This window comes from Elaeis guineensis, chromosome 6 (assembly GCF_000442705.2).
Source record: "Elaeis guineensis isolate ETL-2024a chromosome 6, EG11, whole genome shotgun sequence".
Lineage (NCBI taxonomy): Eukaryota > Viridiplantae > Streptophyta > Magnoliopsida > Arecales > Arecaceae > Elaeis > Elaeis guineensis.
Genome location: NC_025998.2, coordinates 66,748,343 through 66,757,097, shown reverse-complemented (window position 1 = coordinate 66,757,097; position 8,755 = coordinate 66,748,343).

Below are 8,755 nucleotides of genomic sequence, written 5' to 3'. Positions count from 1 at the left end.
GTCTAAGAGATAATGTCAAACATTATCTATATGATATCCTATTCAAATCTAATTTGAACATGCCATTTAAAACTAGATCCTATCCAAATTTGGACATGAGAAAGAGAAGTGGGAGGATTCTTTGGTGTGAAAAAATCTTATGCAAAATTATTTTCTACATTGAGAAAAGTGGCATCCAAGTTTTGGTATGCAAGGGAGAAGAGTCCATTTCAATATGGACTCTTAACTTCCTTATTTGAATTCAAACGAAATCACATCTGGTTTAGCCCAAATAAAATAAATAAAATCCAATCTAATTAGGTTTATAAATTTTTAATCAAATTTTAATCAAATTAAAAATTAATGATACAAAAATCTTGATCAAATTAGAGATAATTCTTCCTTAGCAATTAGGTCATCTCATAATCTAATCGGATCAAACCTAATTGAATCTAATTCAATTAGATTTTATTTAATCTTTTTTAGTCAATCAGATTGAGCTAATCAGTAATCTAATTGCTAATTAATCTTTCTAGATATGGTAAAGTATGCATGGAGGTTGTGAGTGATCAATAAGGGATCGGTCACTCTTAATAAGGGGAGCGAACATCCTACATGATCTGATTAGACGGAGATTTTGGAAGTCTTTGGCCAAAGCAGGATGATAATTAGAAAAAAAAATTTAATATATCATCAACTAAATTATCACCTTCAAATCGAGATACATAGAGATAAGTGATTGAATTTGACATATTTTCATGCCCACAGCTCATCTGGGATATTGTTTGACTGAAAGTTTGAATTACACGGGAACTTGCCACTAAAGGATATTTTGATAATTTTTTACTAAAATTTTAAATCTTTCAAATAGTCATGACATATTGCTAGACATCAATCTTGACTTGTGAGCTTGATAAAAATTGAAAGAATTTGATTCTGAAATCAATTTGGAAGAGTCCAAGTTGATTGGGACTCTTCAAGTGACCTAACTCATGGGATTAGGGTTACATCGAAAGTTCGGATCCACTGCTGGCTAGATTTGAAATTCAATGAATCACATACTTTGAGATTTGGTCTTAGTCTGATTTAATTAGAGTTTAATATAAATTCTATGGGTTAATTAGATATGCTAGCACATTGTATTAACCCAAGTTTCCAAATTGGTTTGGTTCAAAGTATTTGAGCTAACCTGGACCAGTTGGCTTTGACCTAATGGGATTGGGTCAATTTGGATTGGATCCTTATTCAACTTAGACCAATTTCAAGAGGAGAAGGACTCCTCCACGTTCACCAAAAGCCACACAAAAATATAATTGCCACCCACCTCAAATCAGTGTGAGAAATAAAGAGTCCTTCGTAGAGAAGGCTCTTTATTAAATGCATTACCATAGAAGATAAATAAAAAATCCTATGTTTTAATATCAAAAATTAATAGAATTTTTATGGCATGTAGAGAAGGAAGAGTTCTTCTACTATAAGTATCTAATTTACTAAAAATCTACTCGATAAATTTATTTGGTATGTGGGAATTTGGAGTGCCAAAAGTTGGTGCCCCTTCATCCCATATAACATCCCCAGGTCCCCTATTTATAGGGGATGACCTAGATGGGTTCTAGCTAAGAGTTTTAGTTGATCTAGAGATAAGGGATGTAGAAATCAAAAGAAAAAATCCGAAAAAATTTTGAGAAACAAAAGTGGAGAATTTGAGTTGCAAAAGTTGCTACAAGGGTGGTGAGATTTTCAGCAAGTGTTGCTGGAGTGTCCTAGGATTTAGTTTTTCTATATGTACAAGCCAAAAATTAAATCTTAGGTTGTATGACATCTAAAGAGTATCTTCTTAGCATTGTTTTGGTGGTAATATCAAAAACAACTAAGCTTTGGTGCGATCGTGATGCAAGTTTGAAGCCGGCAGTATTTTTGAAAAGATAAGGCTGCAGTTGTATACTGGTTGGGAAGGACTTTGGCCAACATTCGAATGGATCACCGTTGGAGGACTTTTATCTTGGGGTCTTATGGAGAACACTAATGTACCATTTTTTTATTTTGGTTAAAGTATAATATTCTATCTCTTTGCATGCTTGAATTTGCTTTGATCATGTTCGGCAAGGTGATTCTAGGATTTTGGGTTTGGCTCGATAGTTTTATTTGATAAAGCTATTGATTTGAGTATTTTAAAAAATTAAAAAAATTATTTTCTACTGTGTGACTAAAACTCAATAGTGGTATCAGAGCCATCCTTATCTGATTCGATCAAACAAGTACAATTGAGTAGCTTAGAATTATTCTTGTTCATATCCTACCAAAAATATAGCATTATTTTTGCATCGATTCTTCAAACTCAAAAAAATATTTTTGACTTTTTGTGTACCATGATTCTAAATTTTAATTATTAAATTATAAATTTATGATAATTTAGAATTTTATTATCATGGTTGCATGATGATTAAATCGATGTATAGCTAATAAGGGTGTTATGCATGCCTAATTAGATTAGAGTATGTTATATTATATGAATTTGTTAGTCATATGTTATAACTTTGATTGCATCCTGATATATTTTTTGGCATGATAATATGATTGCTATTTTAAATAGTAGAAGCATGCAAATTTTCATAATTTGTAGTGTACATTTTATATGCTTATATAGTTAGGATGTGTCGAGACCAGTTTAAAGTTTCTTATAAAATTATATTAAGTTGTAATGTCGAGATTCAATTTTAAATCAAAAGTCAAATTCTTAAGATCAATTGATATTGAAAAAAGTGTGAAAGGTGATTTTCTAATTAGGTCCATATGTTGGCTTGGCCAACTCTGTTAGTGTCTAGAAAAATTACGAGGAGCCTCCCACTTACTTACCTGATCAATTTGATCTTTTTGAATTTCAGACTTAGATTGATTAGTGATGTAGACACTACAAGGGCCTTTCTTCAAACTTGGTTGATGGAGATATCAAGATCTTAGCGAGCTTGTTGTGCTATCCACAAGGCTTACTATAAAAAATAACATGATATTGATTAAGTGCATATTGATGCTTATGGCATATTTAAATAGTATTGCTTTGTTGTGCAATGCACCAGGGTAGCATTATTTAAGTATGACTATATGAGATTGAAGGGTCAACTTAACTAGAATACTATAGTTTGTTGTGCTATCCACAAGACTATATATGATCTAAAGACTAGAATAAAAAATATTGAGAATTATAAAGGTATAATTGATAAAGAGTTACCTACTCTTGAACTCATAAATACTTATTTTGCTATCCACAAGGTGTTTGTGAGGAATAGAGATCTCAACCCCACTAAGAAACATTAATATATTTCTCAATTTTCATATTTGAGGGCTATGAAGTTTGATAAAATAGTGAGAGACATAATTAGATAAAAATCCTAGTCTAGTTGTGAATGTCTTCATGAGTTGTCCACTTATATTATGTTCTTGTCCTTGTAAATTAACTACACTTATGACATCCTCACTGTCCCTTAGAGATATCCTAGATATTAACAAGTTGACCGAACCAAACTATGTTGACTGGTTAAGAAATTTGAGAATTATTCTCACTCAGGAGAAAGTCTCCTACATTCTGGATGTACCTGCTCCAGATTCTCTTGGGAAAGATGCTTCTGAGGAGGAAAAGACCACATATAAGATGTGAAAAGATGATAGTGTGATTGTCAAATGTATCATGCTTGCCTCTATAAGCAATGAGCTCCAGAGACAGCATGAGGATATGGACGTTTCCTCTATTCTCCTTAATCTTAAGAAGTTATATGGAGAACAAAGTCGAACTGCTCGATATGAGATATCGAAGTAGTTGTTTTGTGCCCGTATGACTGAAGGCTCTTCCATGTAAATGCATGTCCCAAAGATGATTGATTTGATCGCTCGTTTGAAATAGCTGGGTTTTACCATAGATGGTGAACTGAGCCAGAATTTGATCCTGCAGTCTCTTCTTGACTTCTTTTCTCAGTTTGTCATTAATTATCATATGAACAAACTGAACATCATCTTACTTAAGCTGCTAAATATGTTAAAAATAGCAGAGAGCCATTTCAAGGATGAAAAGGCTCAGGTTATTCATATTGATAAGATCAGCAAGAAGAAGGCAAAGAAGGGTTCTAAGAAAAAGCTGAATCTTAAGGCTGGTATCTCTAAGAAGAAGGTGAAGAAGGTCTCCGCCAAAGGTAATTGTTATCACTGTGACAAGGAGGGTCACTGGAAGAGAAATTGCAAGAAGTACCTTGCAACCATGAAATCAGCAAATATTGCTAAAGGTTTGTATATGATACAAACTAATTTATTATTAAGTATTTTAATGTTAGATTCTTGGGTATTGGATACCATCTATGGTTCACACCTTTGCAAATCATTATAGGGTCTCCAAAAAATAAAAAATCTGAATAAAAGTGACCTCGAACTATTCGACGTAAGTGAAGAGTCCATTCAAGCCAAAGCCGTTAGAACCAGGGTTTTGAAGGCAAATATTATTAGAAATATTATTTCTGTACTATTGTTATGTTAGAAAATATGTCCTAAAGCCAATCATCTAAGTGGTAGATGATTGAAATTAGTATATGAATTATCTAATAATAATAGTTATTTGGTAAGTTCATCATAAAAGTTCTATCTTCCTTAAATGAACTCCTAAATTATGATGAAGTCCTTAGAATCACAATCAATCGATAAAAGAGGATTTATTGGATGGTTCTTAAATTGGTCACGATCAAATGATAAGTTATTAATAAGGATGATAACTTATCAAGTATAGGTCGCTGTATGCTATATGCGTTTATTGTCCTCGTAACCAAGTGGTATGGAGACACTGGTATGGCATCCAGATGAGATGTAAGAGTACATCTGTATTGAATATGATCAAAGTAACACTCTACTGTCAAGAGTAGTTAGCTAAGGCCAATGGATATAAGTATCTCTCCGACCTGAGATCACCACGGTGACTTGCAAGCAACTCATTGTGCTTTGGTGTCGGACTGCCTGCATTTTTAATATAGATTTGAAAGGTTTTTGGATATAGTCAAGTACTTGTGAAGTTAGTGTGTGAGTCAAAATGGGATTGACCACTTCTGATTAACTTCAAGAAGAGAATGTCTCGCTGTGTTTCAATTTAGCAAAACCTAAGCCTGGGTAATCCTCGTGAGGAGTCACGAGATTTGCAAAATTTTGAGACACAATAGAGATGACTTATATGAGTGATTGACAGCATACTCGAAGTCGTCTTGAGCATTATTAGTCAAAAGGATGAATTATACGGTAACCATGGATCAAGGTTCTTAGAATATTGCTTTGCATACATTCAACCTATCTAGACATCGAGAACCATTGCTAGATGGTTATTTCGACTGGTAGAGGAATTGGTTTCTATGTTACCAATTTAGGTTCAAATTTATAGAGTACACACATAAGAAGTTGTAACCTAATCAGATGGTTAATTGATGATTGAGAATCATTCTTAGGTTAAACGATCAATGTGATTGATGTTTGACCTATTGCAAGTGTTGCAGGAGGATCAATTAGCAATTGGATTGCTAAATAGCTCAATCTGATTGAGTAATTAGGCTGAGATCAAATTTAATTGAATTTGATTCAATTAAAATTAGTTTGGATTTAATTAGATTAAGTCTAATTGATTTATTGGATAAGTCAATTGCAAGAGAGAACAAGTTCCTGTTTGACTAGGACTTGTATACACCTAATTCCTAATTAAGTTAGGATTTAAATCAGAATTAAATATGATTTAATCAAATTTAATTAAACTCTTAGTTGGACTAGAATCACTATTAATTAAGTCATAATTAATTTAGATTGGGTTCAAAATGTTTGACCTAATCTACATAAGAATTCTAGTTAGACTAGGACTCCATCTCTTCTCTTGCACCACCTAAGAAATCTCAAGCCCACACCCACTAATTAATTTTTAAATATATTTCTATGATATTCATATCTAAAGAATGTTATCTCACACCACTTATTCTAGAGATTTGAATCAGATTTGATTTGATTCAATATGAAAAGAGATTTGGCTAATTATGGAAAGTGGTTTAGGTTTATCTTTTTTTTTTGAAAGAGCCCTTCTTCACAAAGACTCTTCTCTCCTCTCTTGCACCAAATTTCCCCAAGCTTATCTCCTCTTTTTGTATCCCCTTTTGTGAGTTATTTCATGCTGTCCATGAAATTTATGAGGGAGGGGGCATCCAAGAGTTGGATGCCCCATGGACTCCTTGTTAGACTAGGTCTTATGACCTAGTTTACCTTATATAAAGTTGCCACCCCATATGATAAGTAAAAAGAGTAAAAAATTCATGGCTTTTAGATAGAAAAACTAGAGGAAAAAGAAGATGGCATGGGTGGTTTGAGGTGCCAAAATCCTTGGAGGAGAGTCTTCAATCAAGAGATCAAAGGTTGATATCTTGTAGAGAGAAAGGTAAGATAAAAGATTATCTTCTCTCATTGTTTTTCTTTCATATTATTCTCTCTTTATTTTTTATATTTTTTATGTGATAAAATATGAGAGAGAAAGAGGATGGAATGGGTGGTTTGAGGCATCAAATTCCTTGGAGAAGAGTCTTCTATCAAGAGATCAAAAGTTGATTTCTTGTAGAAACAAAAGGTAAGAGAGAAGATGTTTTTCTCTTATTGCTTTTCTTTTCAGTTTATTTTCTCTTTATTTTGTATTTTTATGTGACAAAAATCTGAGAAAGAAAGAGAGATGGCATGGTGGATTCATGCTCCATTGAGTTGGGGTATGGTGATCTTATTTTGGACATGATCTGATCATGTTCTGATGAGAGAAGAAGAAGAAAAGAAGGTCTTTTCTTAAGGTTTCTTTTAGAACCCTTCTTCTCCATAAATCATGAGATTTTTCTATGAGAGAAATCAAACATCATAAGATCTGAAAGTTAGAAAAATATCTAGAGAAGAAGGTCTTCTCATATCCTAGCATAGAGATGTTCTCAGAATATCAATCGTTGATGTACTGAAAGAGAAGAACTGTCTTCCCTTAGGACTTTTTCTTTATATTATTATTTCTGATTTTAGAGAGGTCAAAAAGTTTGACTTCTTCCTGGTTCCTCCTCATATTCTTCATCTCTTGGAATATCCAAGAGATCCAAAGAATATCTTTTAGATCAACCATCTGGAGAGATTTGCACTTCGAGTGGATCTTCATTCGATGAACCTCCAATTTTGTTGCAGCCTCGTGTGGATCATCTGTAGAGGTCAGACGTGTGTGCGGCTCCAAAGGCAACAAAAAAAATTAACCACAAAGTTCTCAACCCGCATGAAGGTAAGAGATCTGATCTCTTCTCTTATCTAGATGTGATCTAGGTTTTAGATCTAAAACTATTTTAGATCTAGAGTATTGATTTGACCAATACCAAAGCTTTTATTTTTTGATTTATAAATATAATATGATATGTTATAGGTCTTAATTGTAGGATTTAGTAATTTGATTACATATATTTGTAGATTAAATTATTTAATTTACATGTTTCGCTGCATTATATTTCAAAAATATTTTGAACTTTATGCATGAAATCCTGCATCTTTTACAAAAGTGGTATCAGAGCCAAGTTATTTTATAATATATTCATAATTATATTAAAATAAATTTAAAAATAAAATAAATCTAGGTTATCCTACTGTAAGGTTCACCCCTCACAGTGCAAAGGTTGTCCTAGTACATTGCGATCTAGAAAATTTAAGAAAAATTAAATAAATCTTGTCATGAATGTTTTAGATTAGATCTATTTTATTTCATAAATTTTTATATAATGTATGTAGATTAAAATCAGCCAAGAATAGGATTTTATGAAGGTTCTATTTGTTGATCGGGCCAGCTCGACCAGCAATCCATCTTGACTGAAAAATTGACTCAATTATTTTTTTGACTGATTTTAATTGTTAGTATTTGTTAGTGAAATAAGCCGACCCATTTTTGAAATGAGTTGACCTATTTAGTGAAACAACACTAGATTGTATTAAATCTTTCAAAAGTTGAAAATAATTTTCAAAATGCAGAACCCCAACCCTCAGCCATGAACTTAATTAAAATAATTAAGTAATTGTTTAGGATCTAGGTTTGTGATTTAAAGATCCTAAGACAATTTCATAAAACATGGGTTAAAGGGTAATGGGTTAGCTTTGATCAGGTCATTAACTAGGTTAGACCTAGGGTTAGATTAAATATGGACTAAGTTAAGAAATCGATCAAATCCAATTAAAAGTTAATTAGAATTAGGTCATTTCTGTAGATCACTTCAATAGTTGTAGTTGATCAAAGTCCATATATCTAACAAATAGACACTGATCGTGGCTCAGCGGTTGAGTCCGAATCTTTAAGCAGACCAAATCAAAACTGATAAATCAGTTGGTGTCTAAGAAAAACCTGACCGATGGTTTTTAATTGGGAGCTCACTTACCTGACCATTTCTGATGGTGTCTAAGGCAAGTTTTGGCAAACCCTTCCATCAATCATACTTACCTGGCCAATGTGGTTAATCAGGTCTTGATTAGGTTGCTTATTGATTCGTGCTAACCCATGTCACATAGGAAATCAGTGAGTCTGATTTCATTCAGTGAGACTAATCTAGGTGCCCATAAATCAAATTTGATCCTAGTCCTTGTTAATGACTTGAGCAGTCAGTGGGAGGACTTGACTTGGTGAAGTCAGTGGGAGCAAATTGATCCATGTTCTTTCTATCCATAATCACTAATAATTTTCAATCCTCTAAAATTATTAGGTCCTTAAAATGATAAAGTT